The 12,339-nt window shown below is 42.9% G+C and overlaps 3 long non-coding RNA genes across 3 annotated transcripts; 2 read left to right on the top strand and 1 right to left on the bottom strand.

Annotated features, from left to right (window-relative positions):
- Nucleotides 1–393: 393 nt before the first annotated feature.
- Nucleotides 394–1,548, top strand: LOC143112316 (uncharacterized). The gene is made up of 4 exons (XR_012984705.1): nucleotides 394–453; nucleotides 535–626; nucleotides 771–1,099; nucleotides 1,184–1,548. It is a non-coding gene; the product is annotated as an uncharacterized LOC143112316 (long non-coding RNA).
- Nucleotides 1,549–2,116: 568 nt separating this feature from the next.
- LOC143112315 (uncharacterized) lies at nucleotides 2,117–3,605 on the bottom strand. Its single transcript, XR_012984704.1, has 3 exons — nucleotides 3,388–3,605; nucleotides 2,781–2,954; nucleotides 2,117–2,694 (listed from the first exon to the last, which is right to left on the bottom strand). It is a non-coding gene; the product is annotated as an uncharacterized LOC143112315 (long non-coding RNA).
- A 6,489-nt stretch (nucleotides 3,606–10,094) lies between these two features.
- Nucleotides 10,095–11,540, top strand: LOC143111690 (uncharacterized). Its single transcript, XR_012984581.1, has 2 exons — nucleotides 10,095–10,163; nucleotides 11,049–11,540. It is a non-coding gene; the product is annotated as an uncharacterized LOC143111690 (long non-coding RNA).
- The last annotated feature ends 799 nt before the right edge of the window (nucleotides 11,541–12,339 follow it).

Here is a 12,339-nt window from a genome sequence, read left to right as displayed (position 1 = left end):
GGCATACTTTTGTGTCTTCGTAATCAATTATATAGAAATCAATGTTTAGCCAAGACTTATATTGACTCAGACTTTTGATTCTAACACCTTTTATTTCAATATCTGTTGGCTGTAGGGGATGGCCGAATGGACTCTCCTGGTAAGTTCTGAGTGCATATGTTTATTCTGTGTGGTTAAGAACTTGTGCTATGTTTATTCTGTGTGGTTAAGGACTTGTGCTTAACCACTGTGCTTATGTTTCAGGACACTGTGCTCAATATTGCACATATACAACAATCGAACAAGACTCGCGAGACATCCTCCACATTGTTTCTGTGGACAAAAGGGAGACCAGTCGCAACTCGGTGATAATGGAGAAAGAATGCTTCATTCGCACCATGGATGCGCTGCTCACGAATGTCAAAATAAAAGAAGTGGTTACTGATGCTCACCCACAGATCACTGCATTGCTGAGTAAGTAGAACTTATGTGCTGTTACTTGAAGTCATGACTTTCATATTGTAATTGTGTCATAAAGTCTTTTGTTTTTTACAGATCCTGAACGTGGACGATATAAAGCATGGGGTTTACAGCATTCGCTTGACATTTGGCATGCTGCTAAAAGTCTTAGCAAAAGGCTTCGAAAGGTATGTTTCCATCCACACCATCATACTGCCAGGGTACTCTCAACAATGCCATATGGACAAACATTTTACCTGTCACATCATGGCAACAGAAGAGGTTCTTTATAGGTGTGTATTGACACTGCTATTGATGTGCATCGTAATCAGGCTGGAGCAGTGAAGGGGCAGAATCCAATTCAGGTCTGGGCCCGAGACATTGTCAACCACTTTTGGTACTGCAGCAAACAGGCTTCCACAGAGGAGTAATTCAAGGTATGTTTGAGAGTAGAGTATGTGTAGTGTAAAAACAGTTTGTGACAGATTGGGTTTTTAGTTGTATATATTGTACAGGTGACAATTTTTTTATTTTTTTATCTTTCAGTCGATGTGGGTTGGTGTGATGCATCATGTCCGCAACGAACATTTTTGGGCAACCGGTTGCTGTCAGCATGAGCCGCTGGAGGAAGGCAGCCAAGACAAGCCTTGGATGGAGCAAGGTGACCATATAGGAAAATAAAACTGCACAAATGAATTCCCTACATGACTGCACTCATTTCACTCATAATATAATGTGTTTACAGGTTCAGCAGCTCACCGGGCCCTGGCTGCAATTGTATTTGAGAAGAGATGGCTGAACCTTGTGAGGAAGTTCCTAAACTTCAGGCAATCATCTGCTCTCGTTTTAGCATTTGCTGTGTTTTTAATTGTGCACTCAAGCAATACTCATTTATTTCCTTATCAAATGAAATATTTGACAGACTGAGCTGAGGTCCTTTTGTACATAAGGAAAGGGTTACAGCAGATTTGTAGACGTGTGGTGAGAGAGATTTTCTAACTTCAATTATTCTGCCTCAAACACACTCACAGGACCACGTCGGATTTGGAGAGTTTCCAAAATCATATTTTGCTCTACGCAGCGAAGCGGATGTCGTACACTCCATTTGTGTACAAGACCAAGACCCTGTTGGCTGCGATTGATTACAATATGCACAATCGACGCGTGCCAGCACTAAACAAGGATGGCCACAAAATGTAAGCTCTTAGTATAAGAATAAAGTGTTTGTTTATATAATTTTTTGTTTAAACTGTTGTAAATGAGCATATTACTAACTGCCCTTACTCTCTAGGTACAAAAAATCGTACAATAAAAAATCAAAAAACTGGGCTGTGTATACAATCAAGGAGAAGAAGGAATACAAATACATCCCTGACCTCCAGAATGCCATTCTTGGTAGGAGGCTGAAGAGTGGGACTGGCCTTCCCCGCAAGACCACGCTAAGGCCAGAAGATCCCAGGCGACTTGGTTTGCTTTCCTCTGCAGAGCCATCACCGCCCACGTCGGAGCTCATCCAAAGACATGTGTCACGAGGGGAGTCTACGACCTCAAACCCCTAGAGAACTGACACTATTCCCTCTTACAACTGTCAATGTGTAAATAGTTGAAATTATGGCAAAGTTTTCTTGAAAATTATATATTTTATTGTACAAATAAACACACATTCAAAAAAAAAACAATTGTGTCTTAAATTATACAAAAACAAATAAAAAAGGTTGACGTAACTATTTACAATAAAAAATGTGAAATTCAAACATGACGGGTCACTCTAAAGCCTGTGTACTGACCCCTTGGGTCAGGAAAGGAGTCTCTAATCTTCCATACGCAACAGCTTGGGATGACCACCCTGTTCCCTATTCCAAGGCGGCCATACTGCCACAGCACAAACTGGCGGTAGGCTGAATGTCTATACTGTCGCTGCTCCTTCCCTGGCTCCTGGTGATCATTTATGGCAAAAATGTCATTCCAAGCTCTACGGGCCAGGCGCAACACCCCCTCGTCTAAGACATAGTATGCCATGTATGCCATCTCACTGATGCAGTGCTCGGGGGGTTGGCGACAGCAGACCTTCTCTATGTCCGTTGCCATATCCCGGCAATGGTCACACACGCACCAGTGAAGTCCTCCTTGGTCAGGGTCTGGTTGCTGGGCTACCTCCGTCAATGATAACAGGTCAAACATCAACCCTGGTAGTCTAGAGAGTACTTTCTCAAGGAGTACGTCCTTCTGGCCAGGCTCCAGAGAATGAATTCTCTCCTACAACACATTACTTGTTTTATTAGATGCACATATTCAGGCAAAAGCTAACAGTAAGATTTATGTGTGTGTGATCATAAACAAACCTTTGTCTCAGCAGTCCTTTTCTCCTGCAGTTCCCTCAGCCTGCTCTGGACATCAGGTTCGAGGTCCTTCTGTCTTGTGCCCCTCCTCGGTGCCCTTGGCCTTGTAGGTTTAGCTCTCGCACTTCCTATCGCCTGAGGGGTGAATTCGGACGAGGCCGAAGTCGAAGTTGAATCCTGTAATGTTGTCCTTTGATAAAAACATTGTCAGCATCTCATGAAGTCTGTCAGGAGCTAATTTATTACGCTAACTTTTAATGACCCAGTTAAGGAAAATGAATGGTCGTGCATTGTTTATACTTAGGTCAACTAACTCCTTTCTGATCTACACTTGTTCAATAATAAAATGTTAAAAACACAGTCATTGTAATTGCCAAGTTTAGCTAACGTTATCGTCGTGCAGACAAAGCTAACGTTGCAGTCTCGACGGGAGAAAATACGATGATAACGTTAGCTAAACTTGGCAATCACAGTTCCATTGGGGGCTATAAGAATAAGCAGTAACGTTTGCTAGCTTCATCCGTACAACCCCTGTTACAGCTTATGGTTGATAACACAATACAAAATGTACATGTCAATGTTCTATGATACTGTGTAATATATTACTCACCTCGGTAGACATTGCTCCACACGAAAAAGTTGACTGGCAACAATTGCTCATCAGCAGCGATAGAAAGGGGGAAGGGGGAGGAGGGTGCCGCAAGTGAGATTTTTTTACGACGGTGTTGTGGAATATACGTCCCAGAGCTGTAGGGGGAGCTCGTTGAGAAAACGTGCAACGACAAAAGTGAAAACCAGCGAAGAAATGGCTAGACTTGCCGAGTTCCCCTTTAATTGGCTATGTGCTTATAGCTTCACTTACCCTAACATTACTTGGAGGTTGCTATTACTGTTATTTGGATCCAATGAGTGAGACCAGGCTTGGAATTTCACCATTCTGGAGGCAAGGCCACTTGGCCTTCAGTTGGGCATATTTGGTGGAGGGCACAAAGGCCACATGTTAGGGCACCAAGGCCAAAGTTAACTATACAGTAGTAGGCTATAAAAATGATCAAAGTTGTAGCCTATTCACTGCAGTAGACCTGCATCACTGTATGAAACATTACAAAAACATGAAACATGACATATTACATAGAACTGCAAATTATCTGATCATCTAATATTTACAGATATCTAGGCTATATTTAACATTTATTTTATATTTGGCCTGTTATGAAATCATGTATTGAACAATTTAAGCACAGTTCAGCTTTAAGAAACTCAAATAGCCTAGATGCATGCTTAGCATTTTGTGATCTACTTTCACAAACTCTTAGTCAGCTGTCCTCTGATTTACCGATATCTAGGCGATATTTGTAACATTTATTTTGTATTTGGCCCGTTATGAAATCATGTGGAACAATTTAAACACATTGTAAAACTTAAAGCCCAAATTTGGAGACATCCATGCATGTCGAAATTTACTGCAAATTCAAAACTGGATTACTCTGGAACGGCTAACTGTACAGGGGACTGCTTTACACCTTTGTGTTCGGTAAGGTCTGCTGTTTATTCTGATATATGGTTTGTCGTGTGTTAAACGAAAGGTTCGTGAAGTATTGCACCGAGAGGAATGGGTAGGGAGATGGACGCAAAACCTTCAGTAGAATTTATGATTAAATTGAATTATATTATTTACTTTTCTCGCGAACCGTTCACCACAGCAATTTGCTGCTAACATCGTTTAAAAGCTGAGAAAAAGCTCTTTCATGTGATAGGATACTTGTGATGTCTGTGTGATGAGTAGGCTACTTCGCGAGTAGTTCAACTGAGAAGAATGGGTGAATTTAGACGCACTTTCTTTCTCCACTGCGTAAAAGACTAAATTAATTTGCGCTGTGAATATTTTGACAGGCCATAGGCTAAATAAAAATCGCTATTAGTAGGACGCAAAGCAGAATATTGAAAGAAGGGCACCAAGGCCACCGTGGCCTGTAAACCTCTGATTTTCAAAGATACATCACGGCCAACGCAAGGGGCAATGACGTGGCCGTAGTGAAATTCCTACCCTGAGTGAGACCAAATTAAGTGTTCGAAATAAAACTTTAGGCTACTGTGTTCTTCTGATAACGTGAGTGGAATGGATTTAATGTGGACGTGAACATAAAAAGACGCAGAGTGGCTAAATGATACAGTGCAAGTTTTGCGGTGAAAATGTTCCGCCTTTTAAAATCAGTTGTAGCCTAATCCAAATAGCAGTTAAAACCATCAATTAGACAACAGAATCAGTAGGGTACCAATTTTGCTTCATTGTACCAGGCCTACTGTATGTCAAAAGCAGGCTCGGATGAAGCTGGGAAGGATTAAACACACGGTTTCAACACCGTGGTAATCAACCGTGATAATTATGATATTTCAAAAGAAAACGGTAATTGTTATCGTCAACATTTTTATCACGGTTTATCATTATACCGGTAATCGTTACATCCCTAGTTAGAAATATCACAAAGTTCAACTAAGAATTAATATCACACAAGAAAACCTCTCCTGAGAGGCGTGGCATAGTATATGCACACAACGATATAAGAGGGAGCAGAAAGCTCTGACACTCAGAACAGCACATAATCCAGTCTGAACAGCTTTAGAAAGGCACAACTCCTGTGACCGAAAGGTTGCGCAAAGGTTGGATGAATAAATATTAATATATATTATAACTACATATGGATATTAGTCTACTGCAGGAGAGAGACCGGCTGGTCCTCTGTAGAATAAGGTTCTTTCATAATCAAAAAATTGTAGTGACGCAGCTGACTGTGGACACAGTCACGCTTTCCACTACCATGAACAACAGCTACTTTGCTAGCAATGATAACTACTTTGCCAACAACATCTGTTTTGCTAAACATTTCCCACACGATCATAATGGAACCGCAATGCTTAGCAGCAACCATTGTGCATGCACTAATGCTAACTTGCATGCACTAATGCAAACTTGCAGACACTGAACAAACAAATTAGGAATGCTAAATTAACTAACTAATGCTACTTGCACACACAAAACACTACATTCAAACAATGGACTTATAAATCAAACACAATATGTTTTCAGGGCTCTGAGTTGGCGATGATTGGGTGTCTAGTGAAGGGCAGGGAAAGACCGTGCCAAACTTGATCTCAGTCTTTGGGCGAGGGCTGAGGAATGACCTGATGACCCATCCCTTACCCTAACCATGTCAACTGCCCCCTACCCCAGGTCGTTCTCTTCCCTTGTCCATAACGTCTGAATCTTGAAAAAAGTCCCCTAACCCAGCCCGATGCAGCTCACGAACACAAGCAGCCTTAGCTGCTTGTCTTCATCCCTGGGCGTCTGGGGCGACTGGAATCTAAAGTCCACTCTCTGGAGGACCTGTGGCAGCCACGGCAGCCCCCACTCCCTATATCGCTGCATGCCGCTGTCGAAAGACAGTTGCTGGGCCACGATAAACTGGATGATGGAGTTCTAGAGTGAGACGTTAGTCTAAGTCAACCTCTCTCCCGGGGAAAAGTAGACCTCGGCGAACGAGCGCCCATCCCAGTTTTTGCGTCGGGTCTTTCCCTCGAAATACTTAAGTGAGGGGAACCATCGGATCCCCAAACTTTTAAGTCCCTCCGTGAGCACAAGTGTGGGGTCTTTCCCAGCCCATTCCACCATGGAAATGGCCCTCTTGAATACGTTCGGGAACTTGAAATGACCCACATGGTCAAGCACCCCCTTGACAAAACTATCCACGTGCAGAGTCCACCACAAGCTGTGGGTGGCTCTGTGAGCACAGATCTGCCATGGGCAGGTCGGTATTCCTCTTGTATGTGTCCTTTAAGAGGACCAGCCGACAGTGAATCGGAAAACAGGAACATCCTGTCTATCCTCTCACGCTGACGTGCCTCCGTTGCAAAAAATCACAACGGCGGAGGAGCCAGCACTGGCACCGGAGTGTTGGGCCAGCCCCAAAAACCCACGGCGCTTTATGCAACTGTTGATGTTAGTACTAGACGTGCCCAGGCTCACGCTGTAAGCACGGGACTGGACGCACCTAGGCTGGCCATGAAAAAATTCCTCCAAGGCAATCTCGGCCTGGAAAACCTTTCATGACCCGTCAAAACCTCCGAGGTGCTCCCCGCTGCTGACCTGCTCGCGCACGGTGTGGAGCCCCTCACCGTTAACTCATTGAATGCCAAGCTGTTTTCGGGAGCTTTGTCCTAGAGTGCCAGCAATCTAGACCATTGTTGATGATTTTTGTACAGCCACAGCATATTCTGTGTTATAGCTATGAACACATACAATGGCTCGATTAAAAGGTGAGACTTTAAGCTCTCGGTGGGTGAAAAACGTGTATTTCTACACGCCTCTGTTCCTGAGAAATCCCAAGCTAAACAGTGGCTAGTTTTAATCAAAATAGCTGTGTTGCCTGTTACTTACTTGTGTAAACTTTCCGGGAAGTGATCAGCGAGACCTGGCGAGACTGCCACTTAGTGATAGACCCACGAAAATGGCCTGGTTTTGACCTGACGTGCATGCGTCACTGATTCGACCCAAAGCGGCAATCAAGTTATGATAAAATGTCCAGATTGTGCGTTTTCATGAGTTTTCGATCGTCATATATTTCATTTCCATTCATCACAGAGTTCCCAAAATCCCATATAAGGTGTGTTAGCTTTTTTTTTAAATTACGAAACTAGACACTCTAAAAACGTAATATTACGTTTTTGGCACTCAACGCATGGGAAGGAAAAACGTAATATTACGTTTTTGGCACTCAATGAGTTAATATCTCGAAAGGAAACGAGTATGGCCTCATGGGCCAAAAGGGCATGAAGGCCCTCCCTTCTAAAAAAATTGGAAGGTTTCACCTCCTCTGGGAATCCCCGTTCCTCCTCAAAGGCAAACACTGCCTCCACCCTCGCTGGCAGCAGGATGTCGGACTTGGCCACAAGGTCCTCCATGTGACTCATGTAGGCACGTGCCCGAGAAGACATGGCCTTCAAAAGAGCCGGCTGCATGAGCCCACACGCCGCAATCACCCCAGTCACTGGGTGGCTGTAAAAGGGTGACTGGTGCGTGTGGGCCGAGTCACAGTACAGCTGGAGGTGCGTCAGCTGGGGACGCTGATCCAGCTGGGTGAAGATGCCATACAACAGTGGACTAAGGTCCAACTGTCTGGCGTCAATATTTGTCTGGAAGTTCGCAGACTCGTAGATGGAGAGGTTAGTGAACGTGTGGCCCCTAGGCCCCGTCACCCGCTCCAGGCCGTACCTCGACCACATCAAGTGGGTGAGGGAGCCTAGGTGGCCGGCTGGGTTCGTCCGAATGGAAGTGGCCACGTGCACGGACTTCCTTTTGACCTCAGGGAGGTCAACAATGTCGACCAGACTTATGGTGGAGGGGTCTTTCTGGCCAAACTGGCTCAGGGTCAACATGACCCTGAGGAAGAAAGGCCTTGCTGATTGCCCGATCGAGCAGCATTAAAACATACTGCTGATCGGGCGGGCAAACGGCCATGTTTGCGAGGTTTCCGACGTTATTTTGTTGGAAAGTCGGCATTGCCTTCGCAAAAGAGTCCAGGTCAGACACCAGCCCTTTAAAATGGGCAAGAGTGTCCTTATAAAACTGGACTGTGATCGCTCACGCGACAGAGTCGCTGGTGTGACACCATCACTTTGTCTCTTGACACAAGGGACAAAGTGAGATGCCACCCGCCATCAGGCAATGCCAGACAAACACCATGGCAGTGCTGGAACTCACCCAGCACAGGCTGGGAATACTCGAACGTGCCAATGTGCTTTTTTAGAAACGGCCACACCTTGACCGTTTTGGCCACGTCTCCCAAAAAAAGCCAGTGTACGCCCGGGTACACTGAGTACAGGAACTTCAATTCAATTACTACACCATCGACATCTGACCTGAAACACAGATCTTCTGGGGAGGGGTGTGGGGTGGGGAAAAATGGCATCACCAGTTCGTCCTCCCAGAGGAACTGGGATGCTGTGGGGTGGTCTCTGTAACCCTGAAGTAGGGTACAGGTGTTTTCAAGTGCAATGTCATTGAACTGCATCCTTCCCTCTCTGTAGCTCTGAATGGCACTCGTGCTGTAGCACCCCTATTTATACCCTCTGGTTTCTCAGAAAAAAATGCAACATGCAACAAATATTTAATATCTATGAAAAAATTAAAAGTCAAGTCATTTCAAGTCATTTGTCTCAAGTCTAAGTCAAGTCTCAAGTCATGAATAGCAAGTCAAGTCTTTTAAACATGTTGATCAAGCAAGTCTCAAGTCCTAAAAAATGTGACTCGAGTCCCCCATGTCTATTATGGTCACCGCACGCTACTGCACTCGGACCTCTGGTATAGGCCTATCGGTTATATCAGCAATATAATTCTTCAAATCTAATCAGATGCATATCAAACATAGGGGACATGCACTAAAGACTACTTAAGATTAGAATACAGACTAAAGCCGACACTAAAGCAGGCAGGCAGATGTTATTAGGCTAACAACATTCAATTTGTATGTATTGATTAATCATTAAGAAATGTTACATCTCTTTGACAGGAAAGACATGGGTGAAAGCTGAATGGCAAAGTCATGTCTACTTGCAGCTATAGCCTCGATAGCTGATGGTTTCAACAAGATGAAAGTCTGGAGGAGAGTCTGGAACAGTGGCATTCACCTTCATTTCACCGTCTAATTGCATTTCAAAAGAAATCAGACTGATATTAAATTGATGAGGAAATAAATATTGTAGTCCCTGCACTTTATTAATTTTAATTATTTGTTTTATTATTGTTTTGTTATTTGACAGGGACAATGCTCATTAATTGACAGACAAAAAGCTGCACCCTTAAAACGAATGTGTTGAAAACAACACAACTTGTGTTTTTACTCTCTGTGTCCAGATAGGGACAACACAGTTTGTGTTGTTTCCTTTTTTATTTGTTACACAACATGTGTTGAAAACAACACAACTTGTGTTGTTTTTTAAAGGAGACATATTATACCTCTTTTTAAACAAGTTAGAATAGGTCTATGGGCTATACAAAACATGTTCATAAAGTTTTTTGCACAAAATCAATCTCACATAAAGAGATCTCTGCAGCCTAATTCTTGCCAGCTTCAGTCCCTTTCAGAATGAGCCGTTTAAGGACTCTTATCACTTTTATGCAAATAAGCTACTGCTGACCACGCCGCACAGGTCAGATGTTTACGCTGTTCGTTTTCTTCACGTGAAAACCTCCACTGCTTGGGTGAAAATGACAGAATACAGAGGCGCACTCTAGCCCAACATTTTCGACCCAGAGTCGGACCCAGATCAAGATGAAGAGAAGCCACCTGCAGAAACACCTTCACGAATGCTGCAAGCAGTTTCTAAATGGTTTGTTAACTTTTTAAATCAATGTATTTGCTATCTCTCCTACGTGCCAAATTAGTCTTGGCTATTAGCCTTCACCCTGTTCAGCCTGTTACGAAGTAAATGTAATGTAATTTTTCGTGACAAAGCCAGTCTTTTTACAATATTTAACATTTGCTTGTATTTGAAACTTCACTAGATTCACAGCACTTGATTAGCTTTTATTATTATTATTATTATTATTTTAATTATTATATAGGTGTGCTTGTGGAAATTGTTGGGCAGTGCCAACTGAGGCAGAGTATATGCTGCCAGGAGATTACACAGGTAACTTTTCTAAGATACAGAAAGGCCTGCAAATATCTTACCGTGTTACTAACTTATTTATAAATGAGCTAGCGAGTATGCTGCCATATTACTCACTCATTTACGAATAATGCTAGGGACTGTGCTAGCATAGCACTCACCTTACCATACCATTATAGATCACACGACGTCTGCAGCAGACGGGTTTATACCCGGTGTGCCTGAATGTTTATTCTCTTCAGAACGCACTGAACATATACAGAGCTGACCATGACAGTGACAGGCTACCGTTTTTATCAGCAAAAGCAGATGTTAGTCTTACTAATGTTCATAGGTCACTAATGGCCTTACACACCAACATAAGCCCCAATTGTTGTTTTCTTTCTTTTTATGTATGGCTATTGTCTGCAAATTCAGCAGGTATCAAACATACACTCGTGACACATTTAAATATAAATAAAATTACAATATATTTATTACACAAAACAGAAATAAAACATGACATGCAATATGACAATTGCACTTTGTGCACTTTGCACTTTTGACAGAACTGACAGATTATGTAACCTGCTAACTACTGCAATGTTTTTTTTTTTTTTTAAGTCGTTAAAGATAGCTTGCCTACAGGAGCTTTGTCAGTTGGTGTTGGGGATTCCTTGGATGCAGAATAAGGGTCGTCATCCCGTCATGTGTGGTCCTGCGTGTTCGTCGGGAGTTTCCTGACAGCCAAGGACAATACGTGGGCTTCAAACTGCCTCCCCTGGATTGAAGCGAGACACATAGTTGGCGATCACCTCCTCCTCCTTCTCTGGGTGCTCAAACTCTGAGGACAGGTCCGGAGGAATGCTTATTTTCAGGAGTTCCTCCCTGTATGCTTCTTGGTCCACAAAGACCTTGCCCATGATTAAGCCCATCAAGTGTTCCACATACCCTGTGCAATATTTCACAAACACTTCTGTAACTATGTACATAGTTTGTAAAGTATTTCATTGTACATTTATTTATTGTTTTGTTCATTGTAAAGACACCATAGTGCAATAGCATGCAAAATGAACAGATCTTTTATTGTTGATAAATAAAAAATTATGTAACTTACGGAATGTTGTCTCGGTTTTGATGGGTTTCACCCTGCACTCTCCCTGTACTTTGGAAAATGCATCCTGTAGAGAGGGTCCCCAGAGGATAAGGTGGCCTGGTCTCGTGCAGCATCCTCATTGTAATGCAGAGCAGCCAGGTAGAGTCTTGCGCAGTAAAGAGAAAACCAAACATGAAAATAATGGCATGCACATAATATGCACGTTTACTTTGAGCTAAAAACTGAGGCTACAACTTCTTGCACTGTCAGTACTATATCTCGCTTTATTTACAACAGCAAACATTAGCCTAGACCAAGAGCTTACTGGCCACCTTCATTGTAGATAACATGACCATATCTAACTCCTTATCAGTAAGGACAAAACGACTACAAATTGTGACAAACCCTTGCAGCTTAAATGAAATAGAGCTATAGGGGAAATGTGCAAACACTGGATAACGTTATAAAGTGAGGCTACAAGCTAACATTAGCTTATACTAAGGGCTTTTAGCTGTTGGTCGCCTCAATTGTGGATAACATGACAATATTTAATGGAGGTCTAGCGTCTAGACAACATTTTCAAATCATTACTTTCAGATATTATTGACTGGGATTGTCAAATATGACTCGATCGGCTGTGTGCTGCATTTGCAATTTGGAATGGAGGAAATGCTCACTCCAAGCAGATGCAGGGCTAAAGTTAGCCGTAATGTTTGCGTTAGCTTGTGCTTAATGGCAAAACACGAACAGCCTAACGTTAGTTCATGCTTAACTGCGATAGAAACACAAAAGTCATTATTTGAAAGTACTTACATGTCT

This window comes from Alosa pseudoharengus, unplaced genomic scaffold, assembly GCF_046254945.1.
Source record: "Alosa pseudoharengus isolate Yale_2024_CS ecotype anadromous, Long Island Sound unplaced genomic scaffold, YU_APseudo_1.1 YU_APseudo_1.1_scf_8, whole genome shotgun sequence".
Taxonomy (NCBI): domain Eukaryota; kingdom Metazoa; phylum Chordata; class Actinopteri; order Clupeiformes; family Clupeidae; genus Alosa; species Alosa pseudoharengus.
Note: the sequence above shows the minus strand (reverse complement) of the source record. Positions and strands in the feature narration are given on the sequence as shown.